This window comes from Daphnia carinata, unplaced genomic scaffold (assembly GCF_022539665.2).
Source record: "Daphnia carinata strain CSIRO-1 unplaced genomic scaffold, CSIRO_AGI_Dcar_HiC_V3 NW_026453129.1, whole genome shotgun sequence".
NCBI lineage: Eukaryota > Metazoa > Arthropoda > Branchiopoda > Diplostraca > Daphniidae > Daphnia > Daphnia carinata.
The window spans coordinates 1-14,140 of NW_026712547.1; the positions used below are offsets into that span (position 1 = coordinate 1).

Below are 14,140 nucleotides of genomic sequence, written 5' to 3' on the forward strand. Positions count from 1 at the left end.
ATACGTGTATTCAATGTGAATATAGTGTTATAGAATCAGTTTCATGATCTACATTCAAACAGTATCAAATATACGTGTACTCAATGTGAATATAGTATGATACAGTGAGTTTCAATATCTACATTCAAACAGCATCAAATATACGTGTATTCAATGTGAATATAGTGTTATAGAATCAGTTTCATGATCTACATTCAAACAGTATCAAATATACATGTATTCAATGTGAACATAGTGTTATAGAATCAGTTTCATGATCGACATTCAAACAGTATCAAATATACTTGTATTCAATGTGAATATAGTGTTATAGAATCAGTTTCATGATCTACATTCAAACAGTATCAAATATACGTGTATTCAATGTGAATATAGTATGATACAGTGAGTTTCAATATCTACATTCAAACAGCATCAAATATACGTGTATTCAATGTGAATATAGTGTTATAGAATCAGTTTCATGATCTACATTCAAACAGAATCAAATATACGTGTATTCAATGTGAATATAGTGTTATAGAATCAGTTTCATGATCTACATTCAAACAGTATCAAATATACGTGTATTCAATGTGAATATAGTATGATACAGTGAGTTTCAATATCTACATTCAAACAGCATCAAATATACGTGTATTCAATGTGAATATAGTGTTATAGAATCAGTTTCATGATCTACATTCAAACAGTATCAAATATACGTGTATTCAATGTGAATATAGTATGATACAGTGAGTTTCAATATCTACATTCAAACAGCATCAAATATACGTGTATTCAATGTGAATATAGTGTTATAGAATCAGTTTCATGATCTACATTCAAACAGTATCAAATATACGTGTATTCAATGTGAATATAGTGTTATAGAATCAGTTTCATGATCTACATTCAAACAGTATCAAATATACGTGTATTCAATGTGAATATAGTGTTATAGAATCAGTTTCAATATCTACATTCAAACAGCATCAAATATACGTGTATTCAATGTGAATATAGTATGATACAGTGAGTTTCAATATCTACATTCAAACAGCATCAAATATACGTGTATTCAATGTGAATATAGTGTTATAGAATCAGTTTCATGATCTACATTCAAACAGTATCAAATATACGTGTATTCAATGTGAATATAGTGTTATAGAATCAGTTTCATGATCTACATTCAAACAGTATCAAATATACGTGTATTCAATGTGAATATAGTGTGATACATGAGTTTCAATATCTACATTCAAACAGCATCAAATATACGTGTATTCAATGTGAATATAGTGTTATAGAATCAGTTTCATGATCTACATTCAAACAGTATCAAATATACGTGTATTCAATGTGAATATAGTATGATACAGTGAGTTTCAATATCTACATTCAAACAGCATCAAATATACGTGTATTCAATGTGAATATTAGGTTATAGAATCAGTTTCATGATCTACATTCAAACAGTATCAAATATACGTGTATTCAATGTGAATATAGTGTTATAGAATCAGTTTCATGATCTACATTCAAACAGTATCAAATATACGTGTATTCAATGTGAATATAGTGTTATAATCAGTTTCATGATCTACATTCAAACAGTATCAAATATACGTGTATTCAATGTGAATATAGTGTTATAGAATCAGTTTCATGATCTACATTCAAACAGTATCAAATATACGTGTATTCAATGTGAATATAGTATGATACAGTGAGTTTCAATATCTACATTCAAACAGCATCAAATATACGTGTATTCAATGTGAATATAGTGTTATAGAATCAGTTTCATGATCTACATTCAAACAGTATCAAATATACGTGTATTCAATGTGAATATAGTGTTATAGTATGAGTTTCAATGATCTACATTCAAACAGTATCAAATATACGTGTATTCAATGTGAATATAGTGTTATAGAATCAGTTTCATGATCTACATTCAAACAGTATCAAATATACTTGTATTCAATGTGAATATAGTGTTATAGAATCAGTTTCATGATCTACATTCAAACAGTATCAAATATACGTGTATTCAATGTGAATATAGTATGATACAGTGAGTTTCAATATCTACATTCAAACAGCATCAAATATACGTGTATTCAATGTGAATATAGTGTTATAGAATCAGTTTCATGATCTACATTCAAACAGTATCAAATATACGTGTATTCAATGTGAATATAGTATGATACAGTGAGTTTCAATATCTACATTCAAACAGCATCAAATATACGTGTATTCAATGTGAATATAGTGTTATAGAATCAGTTTCATGATCTACATTCAAACAGTATCAAATATACGTGTATTCAATGTGAATATAGTATGATACAGTGAGTTTCAATATCTACATTCAAACAGCATCAAATATACGTGTATTCAATGTGAATATAGTATGATACAGTGAGTTTCAATATCTACATTCAAACAGCATCAAATATACGTGTATTCAATGTGAATATAGTGTTATAGAATCAGTTTCATGATCTACATTCAAACAGTATCAAATATACGTGTATTCAATGTGAATATAGTATGATACAGTGAGTTTCAATATCTACATTCAAACAGCATCAAATATACGTGTATTCAATGTGAATATAGTATGATACAGTGAGTTTCAATATCTACATTCAAACAGCATCAAATATACGTGTATTCAATGTGAATATAGTGTTATAGAATCAGTTTCATGATCTACATTCAAACAGTATTAAATATACGTGTATTCAATGTAAACATAGTGTTATAGAATCAGTTTCATGATCTACATTCAAACAGTATCAAATATACGTGTATTCAATGTGAATATAGTATGATACAGTGAGTTTCAATATCTACATTCAAACAGCATCAAATATACGTGTATTCAATGTGAATATAGTGTTATAGAATCAGTTTCATGATCTACATTCAAACAGTATCAAATATAGGTGTATTCAATGTGAATATAGTATGATACAGTGAGTTTCAATATCTACATTCAAACAGCATCAAATATACGTGTATTCAATGTGAATATAGTGTTATAGAATCAGTTTCATGATCTACATTCAAACAGTATCAAATATACGTGTATTCAATGTGAATATAGTATGATACAGTGAGTTTCAATATCTACATTCAAACAGCATCAAATATACGTGTATTCAATGTGAATATAGTGTTATAGAATCAGTTTCATGATCTACATTCAAACAGTATCAATTATACGTGTATTCAATGTGAATATAGTGTTATAGTATCCGTTTCATGATCTAGATTCAAACAGTATTACAAATACGTGTATTCAATGTGAATATAGTATGATACAGTGAGTTTCAATATCTACATTCAAACAGCATCAAATATACGTGTATTTAATGTGAATATAGTGTTATAGAATCAGTTTCATGCTCTACATTCAAACAATATCAAATATACGTGTATTCAATGTGAATATAGTATGATACAGTGAGTTTCAATATCTACATTCAAACAGCATCAAAAATACGTGTATTCAATGTGAATATAGTGTTATAGAATCAGTTTCATGATCTACATTCAAACAGTATCAAATATACGTGTATTCAATGTGAATATAGTATGATACAGTGAGTTTCAATATCTACATTCAAACAGCATCAAATATACGTGTATTCAATGTGAATATAGTATGATACAGTGAGTTTCAATATCTACATTCAAACAGCATCAAATATACGTGTATTCAATGTGAATATAGTGTTATAGAATCAGTTTCATGATCTACATTCAAACAGTATCAAATATACGTGTATTCAATGTGAATATAGTATGATACAGTGAGTTTCAATATCTACATTCAAACAGCATCAAATATACGTGTATTCAATGTGAATATAGTGTTATAGAATGATTGGCGGAGAAAAAGGCCCAGACGAAAAAGGCCCAGACGAAAAAGGCCCGCGAAAAAGGCCCATACGATAAAGGCCCACAACGAAAAAGGCCCACTTTTTTCGAAATTGAAAAGTGGGCCTTTTTCTCCATTGGTCTGGGCCTTTTTCTCCGTTAAATTTCCAAATTCCTACAATCTTTAACATGTTTCCAAAAAATATTTCCCACCTCCTATTCCGTGGAAGTTGGAATGTACAAAGGTTGCTGAAACCGTGACTTTCAATAAGGTTTGCCGATGAAATAATGTTAGCGTTTACGCTATTATTTCAACATTCCAATTGAAAGTGTATCTACAGTTGACGATCTCAATAGCAATAAGGTTGGTGTTGAACAGGAAGAATGTCTAGCAGCTAACACCTCACACGTAACAGGTATGTGTTAATCTTTACGTTTAAGGAAGACGGGCCAGCTTATTCCATCTATTTTCAGGGAAAAGGCTGGATTTGTCTGATAGAACAATGAAAACCAAACTTAAAAGGAGTTAGAAAAATTGAAGAAGAAGAAATTAAAAAAGAAAAATAACAAGAAGTGGTCCTGAATTGCCCAACTTGCACAAGCCACCGAGGCAGCATCAGTGTCATCAACCTCTGATCCCACAGAGTTTGTCAAAACAGGTATTCCTGAACCAAGACCAACAAGTACACCGCTAACACCAATTTTCAACAGCGAAGGCTGCCTAGTATTCAGCAAATTTGATTTAGGAGAACTATCTAATCCCTGACCCATTCTGAACAAGAACACTTTAGATTGAAAATTAGCAACGATAAAAAAAAACTCAAAGCCAAAGTGAAAATCTTGGATGGCCAAGCTGAAGTTGGAATGTGAGAAGTATTGAAGAGAAACAGGCATGAAAAGGTGCTTTGCAAAGAGCTGAAGGTTTTCAGGTAACCTTTCAATTTGACATACATATTTGTAAGATCTTAAATAATTTTAACCTTTCTGTATTGCAATAGGTAAAAAACAATGTGGAATGGCTTGCTAAATCTATTATGAAACAAGATGAAATCAAATCAGATAGTAAAAAGAAGTTGGCTGAACGCATCGAAGAATAGGAAAAGAGAAAGGAATAACAACAGAAAACGAGAAAAGCCAACATTAAGAAAAAGAAAACTGAGAAGAAAGAACATAAACTGAATGAACGCCTCACACTTAACAGGTATGTGTTAACATTTACATTTAAGGAAGACCGGCCAGTTTATTCCATTGATTTTCAGAGGAAAAGCTGGAATTGTCTGATAAGACAACGAAAATCCAATTTAAACGGAAGTTAGAGGGAATGAAGAAGAAATTAAAAAGAAAAAGTAAGAAGAAGAGGTCCTGAATTGCCAAACATGCTCGAGCCACCAAGGCAGTATCTGTGTCATCAACCTCTGGTCTTTCAGAGTTTGTTAAAACAGAAATTCCTCAACCAAGACTAGCAAGTACACTGGCAACACCAATTTTTAACAGTGAAGGCTGCCTAGTTTCCAGCAAATTTGATTTTGGAGAACTATCTAATTCCTCACCCATTCTGAAAAAGACCACTTTATATCCAGAAGTGGCAACGATTAAAATGAAAGAAAATAAAACTTAAACCAAAAATGAATATCTTGGTAGGCCAAGCTGAAGCTGAGAATGCAAGAAGCATTGAAGAGAAACAGGCATGAAATGGTGCTCTGCAAATAGCTGAAGGTTTTCAGGTAAACTTTCAATTTGACAAAAATATTTGTAAGATCTTCAAAACTTTTAACCTTTCTGTATTGCAATAGGTAAAAGACTATGTGGAATTGCTTGCCAAATCAATTAATGAACGAGATCAAATCAGAAAGTAACATAAATTGCGCTGAACGAATCGAAGAAAAGGAAAAGAGAAAGGAATAACAACAGAAAAAGAGAAAAGCCAACATAAAGAAAAATAAAACTGAAAACAAAGAACATAAAGTGAATAAACTAAAGAAAAAAGGCAAATTTACCATATGAAAGACTGATACTGACTCATGGATGAGCTAAACTCTTGTTCTTTCATGTGCAGCCATGTCGTGATAGTTTTATAGAAAAATACACTGGCATGCCTTCCATGATCGTGGAAAATTTGAAGAAAAAATATCTTAGATTCATTTAAAAAGGTTTAGTGTCTTCACTAATAACAGACTCTCATTTTAAAAAAAAGTCCGTCATGGTAGAAAATTGATTTGTCATTATTAGTAGCTTTGTTAACGTAAAGTGTAAAGCTTCCTTATATCTCAATGTATTATGTGATGTGTAATTAGGTAATCAATAGCTGCTTGAAAATGTGCAAAAGGTGAAAACAGGACACGAAGAACGAACAGAATGATTTATAGCAGTAGGTTATGATTTTAATATATTTATTGGGCTCTTTGTAATTGTTAAAAGAATTGAAAATGTATAAGGAATAAATGGTATTAGAATCAATATTGAATTACATAATCTTTGTTTTGGTCCTTGCCTCAGACGATAATTTAAGTTTGTAATATTATTCCTATAAACATTATTTATCAAATGTTAATGATAATTGGGGGAATAATGAAAGAGGGTGGACAGAACAAGGCTAAGTGCGAAAAACATTTATTTTTTGTATTATATTTAAAAAAGCGATGGTAGTTCAATAAACAAAAATTGTGAAAAATGAACTTTATTAAACGGGATATTAGCAATATATAAATACCAATATAATCCGACATTAGATTGCAACCGAATAAATAATCAAAGATTAACTAGCGTACAAACGCTAACATTGTTTGATCTCTGCAAACCTTAAAGAAGATCACGGTTTCAGCAACTTTTGTACATTCCAAATTCCACGGAATAGAAGGTGGGAAATACAATTTTCGAAACAAACATAAAGTTTGTAAGAAAATGGAAATTGAGCGGAGAAAAAGGCCCAGTCCAATGGAGAAAAAGGCCCACTTTTGAATTAGGAAAAAAGTGGGCCTTTTTCGTATGGGCCTTTTTCGTCTGGGACTTTTTCACGGGCCTTTTTCGTCTGGGCCTTTTTCGTCTGGGCCTTTTTCTCCGACCTCCACATTGAATACACGTATATTTGATACTGTTTGAATGTAGATATTGAAACTCACTGTATTATACTGTATTCACATTGAATACACGTATATTTGATGCTGTTTGAATGTAGATATTGAAACTCACTGTATCATACTATATTCACATTGAATACACGTATATTTGATACTGTTTGAATGTAGATCATGAAACTGATTCTATAACACTATGTTCACATTGAATACACGTATATTTGATACTGTTTATTCGATCATTGAATAACACTATATTATTGAATGTATATTTGATACTGTTTGAATGTAGATCATGAAACTGATTCTATAACACTATATTCACATTGAATACACGTATATTTGATGCTGTTTGAATGTAGATATTGAAACTCACTGTATCATACTATATTCACATTGAATACACGTATATTTGATGCTGTTTGAATGTAGATCATGAAACTGATTCTATAACACTATATTCACATTGAATACACGTATATTTGATACTGTTTGAATGTAGATCATGAAACTGATTCTATAACACTATATTCACATTGAATACACGTATATTTGATACTGTTTGAATGTAGATCATGAAACTGATTCTATAACACTATATTCACATTGAATACACGTATATTTGATACTGTTTGAATGTAGATCATGAAACTGATTCTATAACACTATATTCACATTGAATACACGTATATTTGATGCTGTTTGAATGTAGATATTGAAACTCACTGTATCATACTATATTCACATTGAATACACGTATATTTGATACTGTTTGAATGTAGATCATGAAACTCATACTATAACACTATATTCACATTGAATACACGTATAATTGATACTGTTTGAATGTAGATCATTAAACTGATTCTATAACACTATATTCACATTGAATACACGTATATTTGATGCTGTTTGAATATAGATATTGAAACTCACTGTATCATACTATATTCACATTGAACACACGTATATTTGATGCTGTTTGAATGTAGATATTGAAACTCACTGTATCATACTATATTCACATTGAATACACGTATATTTGATACTGTTTGAATGTAGATCATAAAACTGATTCTATAACACTATATTCACATTGAATACACGTATATTTGATGCTGTTTGAATGTAGATATTGAAACTCACTGTATCATACTATATTCACATTGAATACACGTATATTTGATACTGTTTGAATGTAGATCATAAAACTGATTCTATAACACTATATTCACATTGAATACACGTATATTTGATGCTGTTTGAATGTAGATATTGAAACTCACTGTATCATACTATATTCACATTGAATACACGTATATTTGATGCTGTTTGAATGTAGATCATGAAACTGATTCTATAACACTATATTCACATTGAATAAACGTATATTTGATGCTGTTTGAATGTAGATATTGAAACTCACTGTATCATACTATATTCACATTGAATACACGTATATTTGATGCTGTTTGAATGTAGATCATGAAACTGATTCTATAACACTATATTCACATTGAATACACGTATATTTGATACTGTTTAAATGTAGATCATGAAACTGATTCTATAACACTATATTCACATTGAATACACGTATATTTGATACTGTTTGAATGTAGATCATGAAACTGATTCTATAACACTATATTCACATTGAATACACGTATATTTGATACTGTTTGAATGTAGATCATGAAACTGATTCTATAACACTATATTCACATTGAATACACGTATATTTGATGCTGTTTGAATGTAGATATTGAAACTCACTGTATCATACTATATTCACATTGAATACACGTATATTTGATACTGTTTGAATGTAGATCATGAAACTGATTCTATAACACTATATTCACATTGAATACACGTATATTTGATGCTGTTTGAATGTAGATATTGAAACTCACTGTATCATACTATATTCACATTGAATACACGTATATTTGATGCTGTTTGAATGTAGATCATGAAACTGATTCTATAACACTATATTCACATTGAATACACGTATATTTGATACTGTTTGAATGTAGATCATGAAACTGATTCTATAACACTATATTCACATTGAATACAAGTATATTTGATGCTGTTTGAATGTAGATCATGAAACTGATTCTATAACACTATATTCATATTGAATACACGTATATTTGATACTGTTTGAATGTAGATCATGAAACTGATTCTATAACACTATATTCACATTGAATACACGTATATTTGATACTGTTTGAATGTAGATCATGAAACTGATTCTATAACACTATATTCACATTGAATATACGTATATTTGATACTGTTTGAATGTAGATCATGAAACTGATTCTATAACACTATATTCACATTGAATACACGTATATTTGATGCTGTTTGAATGTAGATATTGAAACTCACTGTATCATACTATATTCACATTGAATACACGTATATTTGATGCTGTTTGAATGTAGATCATGAAACTGATTCTATAACACTATATTCACATTGAATACAAGTATATTTGATACGGTTTAAATGTCGATCATGAAACTGATTCTATAACACTATATTCACATTGAATACACGTATATTTGATACTGTTTGAATGTAGATCATGAAACTGATTCTATAACACTATATTCACATTGAATACACGTATATTTGATGCTGTTTGAATGTAGATATTGAAACTCACTGTATCATACTATATTCACATTGAATACACGTATATTTGATACTGTTTGAATGTAGATCATGAAACTGATTCTATAACACTATATTCACATTGAATACACGTATATTTGATGCTGTTTGAATGTAGATATTGAAACTCACTGTATCATACTATATTCATATTGAATACACGTATATTTGATACTGTTTGAATGTAGATCATGAAACTGATACTATAACACTATATTCACATTGAATACACGTATAATTGATACTGTTTGAATGTAGATCATGAAACTGATTCTATAACACTATATTCACATTGAATACACGTATATTTGATGCTGTTTGAATGTAGATATTGAAACTCACTGTATCATACTATATTCACATTGAATACACGTATATTTGATACTGTTTGAATGTAGATCATGAAACTGATTCTATAACACTATATTCACATTGAATACAAGTATATTTGATACTGTTTAAATGTAGATCATGAAACTGATTCTATAACACTATATTCACATTGAATACACGTATATTTGATACTGTTTGAATGTAGATCATGAAACTGATTCTATAACACTATATTCACATTGAATACACGTATATTTGATACTGTTTGAATGTAGATCATGAAACTGATTCTATAACACTATATTCACATTGAATACACGTATATTTGATACTGTTTGAATGTAGATCATGAAACTGATTCTATAACACTATATTCACATTGAATACACGTATATTTGATGCTGTTTGAATGTAGATATTGAAACTCACTGTATCATACTATATTCACATTGAATACACGTATATTTGATGCTGTTTGAATGTAGATATTGAAACTCACTGTATCATACTATATTCACATTGAATACACGTATATTTGATGCTGTTTGAATGTAGATATTGAAACTCACTGTATCATACTATATTCACATTGAATACACGTATATTTGATACTGTTTGAATGTAGATCATGAAACTGATTCTATAACACTATATTCACATTGAATACACGTATATTTTATGCTGTTTGAATGTAGATATTGAAAGTCACTGTATCATACTATATTCACATTGAATACACGTATATTTGATACTGTTTGAATGTAGATCATGAAACTGATTCTATAACACTATATTCACATTGAATACACGTATAATTGATACTGTTTGAATGTAGATCATGAAACTGATTCTATAACACTATATTCACATTGAATACACGTATATTTGATGCTGTTTGAATGTAGATATTGAAACTCACTGTGTCATACTATATTCACATTGAATACACGTATATTTGATACTGTTTGAATGTAGATCATGAAACTGATACTATAACACTATATTCACATTGAATACACGTATAATTGATACTGTTTGACGGAGAAAAAGGCCCAGACGAAAAAGGCCCACGAAAAAGGCCCGCGAAAAAGGCCCATACGAAAAAGGCCCACTTTTTTCCTAATTCAAAAGTGGGCCTTTTTCTCCATTGGACTGGGCCTTTTTCTCCATTGGACTGGGCCTTTTTCTCCGCTCAATTTCCATTTTCTTACAAACTTTATGTTTGTTTCGAAAATTGTATTTCCCACCTTCTATTCCGTGGAATTTGGAATGTACAAAAGTTGCTGAAACCGTGATCTTCTTTAAGGTTTGCAGAGATCAAACAATGTTAGCGTTTGTACGCTAGTTAATCTTTGATTATTTATTCGGTTGCAATCTAATGTCGGATTATATTAGTATTTATATATTGCTAATATCCCGTTTAATAAAGTTCATTTTTCACAATTTTTGTTTATTGAACTACCATCGCTTTTTTAAATATAATACAAAAAATAAATGTTTTTCGCACTTAGCCTTGTTCTGTCCACCCTCTTTCAATATTCCCCCAACCCCCAGTCCATCTCCCATATAGCTTCTTTTTGTCGATACTTATGCCATAGGTAAAGACCACTGATTCGTTGGGAATACGGAAACTGAATGAGTTCCGCGGGGCTTTTGTGGTTGCTGGGAACAAAAATATATGTTACCACGAAGACTAGTTTATTATCATTAACATTTGATAAATAATGTTTATAGGAATAATATTACAAACTTAAATTATCGTCTGAGGCAAGGACCAAAACAAAGATTATGTAATTCAATATTGATTCTAATACCATTTATTCCTTATACATTTTCAATTCTTTTAACAATTACAAAGAGCCCAATAAATATATTAAAATCATAACCTACTGCTATAAATCATTCTGTTCGTTCTTCGTGTCCTGTTTTCACCTTTTGCACATTTTCAAGCAGCTATTGATTACCTAATTACACATCGCATAATACATTGAGATATAAGGAAGCTTTACACTTTACGTTAACAAAGCTACTAATAATGACAAATCAATTTTCTACCATGACGGACTTTTTTTTAAAATGAGAGTCTGTTATTAGTGAAGACACTAAACCTTTTTAAATGAATCTAAGATATTTTTTCTTCAAATTTTCCACGATCATGGAAGGCATGCCAGTGTATTTTTCTATAAAACTATCACGACATGGCTGCACATGAAAGAACAAGAGTTTAGCTCATCCATGAGTCAGTATCAGTCTTTCATATGGTAAATTTGCCTTTTTTCTTTAGTTTATTCACTTTATGTTCTTTGTTTTCAGTTTTATTTTTCTTTATGTTGGCTTTTCTCTTTTTCTGTTGTTATTCCTTTCTCTTTTCCTTTTCTTCGATTCGTTCAGCGCAATTTATGTTACTTTCTGATTTGATCTCGTTCATTAATTGATTTGGCAAGCAATTCCACATAGTCTTTTACCTATTGCAATACAGAAAGGTTAAAAGTTTTGAAGATCTTACAAATATTTTTGTCAAATTGAAAGTTTACCTGAAAACCTTCAGCTATTTGCAGAGCACCATTTCATGCCTGTTTCTCTTCAATGCTTCTTGCATTCTCAGCTTCAGCTTGGCCTACCAAGATATTCATTTTTGGTTTAAGTTTTATTTTCTTTCATTTTAATCGTTGCCACTTCTGGATATAAAGTGGTCTTTTTCAGAATGGGTGAGGAATTAGATAGTTCTCCAAAATCAAATTTGCTGGAAACTAGGCAGCCTTCACTGTTAAAAATTGGTGTTGCCAGTGTACTTGCTAGTCTTGGTTGAGGAATTTCTGTTTTAACAAACTCTGAAAGACCAGAGGTTGATGACACAGATACTGCCTTGGTGGCTCGAGCATGTTTGGCAATTCAGGACCTCTTCTTCTTACTTTTTCTTTTTAATTTCTTCTTCATTCCCTCTAACTTCCGTTTAAATTGGATTTTCGTTGTCTTATCAGACAATTCCAGCTTTTCCTCTGAAAATCAATGGAATAAACTGGCCGGTCTTCCTTAAATGTAAATGTTAACACATACCTGTTAAGTGTGAGGCGTTCATTCAGTTTATGTTCTTTCTTCTCAGTTTTCTTTTTCTTAATGTTGGCTTTTCTCGTTTTCTGTTGTTATTCCTTTCTCTTTTCCTATTCTTCGATGCGTTCAGCCAACTTCTTTTTACTATCTGATTTGATTTCATCTTGTTTCATAATAGATTTAGCAAGCCATTCCACATTGTTTTTTACCTATTGCAATACAGAAAGGTTAAAATTATTTAAGATCTTACAAATATGTATGTCAAATTGAAAGGTTACCTGAAAACCTTCAGCTCTTTGCAAAGCACCTTTTCATGCCTGTTTCTCTTCAATACTTCTCACATTCCAACTTCAGCTTGGCCATCCAAGATTTTCACTTTGGCTTTGAGTTTTTTTTTATCGTTGCTAATTTTCAATCTAAAGTGTTCTTGTTCAGAATGGGTCAGGGATTAGATAGTTCTCCTAAATCAAATTTGCTGAATACTAGGCAGCCTTCGCTGTTGAAAATTGGTGTTAGCGGTGTACTTGTTGGTCTTGGTTCAGGAATACCTGTTTTGACAAACTCTGTGGGATCAGAGGTTGATGACACTGATGCTGCCTCGGTGGCTTGTGCAAGTTGGGCAATTCAGGACCACTTCTTGTTATTTTTCTTTTTTAATTTCTTCTTCTTCAATTTTTCTAACTCCTTTTAAGTTTGGTTTTCATTGTTCTATCAGACAAATCCAGCCTTTTCCCTGAAAATAGATGGAATAAGCTGGCCCGTCTTCCTTAAACGTAAAGATTAACACATACCTGTTACGTGTGAGGTGTTAGCTGCTAGACATTCTTCCTGTTCAACACCAACCTTATTGCTATTGAGATCGTCAACTGTAGATACACTTTCAATTGGAATGTTGAAATAATAGCGTAAACGCTAACATTATTTCATCGGCAAACCTTATTGAAAGTCACGGTTTCAGCAACCTTTGTACATTCCAACTTCCACGGAATAGGAGGTGGGAAATATTTTTTGGAAACATGTTAAAGATTGTAGGAATTTGGAAATTTAACGGAGAAAAAGGCCCAGACCAATGGAGAAAAAGGCCCACTTTTCAATTTCGAAAAAAGTGG

General features: G+C 30.8%; 2 long non-coding RNA genes across 4 annotated transcripts; one reads left to right on the forward strand and one right to left on the reverse strand.

The window, feature by feature from the left end:
* The first annotated feature begins 4,660 nt into the window (after positions 1-4,660).
* LOC130701627 (uncharacterized) lies at positions 4,661-5,808 on the forward strand. The gene is made up of 4 exons (XR_009004128.1): positions 4,661-4,808; positions 4,878-5,080; positions 5,139-5,603; positions 5,673-5,808. It is a non-coding gene; the product is annotated as an uncharacterized LOC130701627 (long non-coding RNA).
* Positions 5,809-12,309: 6,501 nt separating this feature from the next.
* Positions 12,310-13,761, reverse strand: LOC130701628 (uncharacterized). 3 transcript variants are annotated; one of them, XR_009422034.1, is made up of 5 exons: positions 13,580-13,761; positions 13,310-13,522; positions 13,038-13,240; positions 12,515-12,979; positions 12,310-12,445 (listed from the first exon to the last, which is right to left on the reverse strand). It is a non-coding gene; the product is annotated as an uncharacterized LOC130701628 (long non-coding RNA). The 3 variants fall into 3 exon arrangements; XR_009422033.1 differs by having other exon boundaries at positions 13,310-13,527; XR_009004130.2 differs by having other exon boundaries at positions 13,310-13,761.
* Positions 13,762-14,140: the final 379 nt, after the last annotated feature.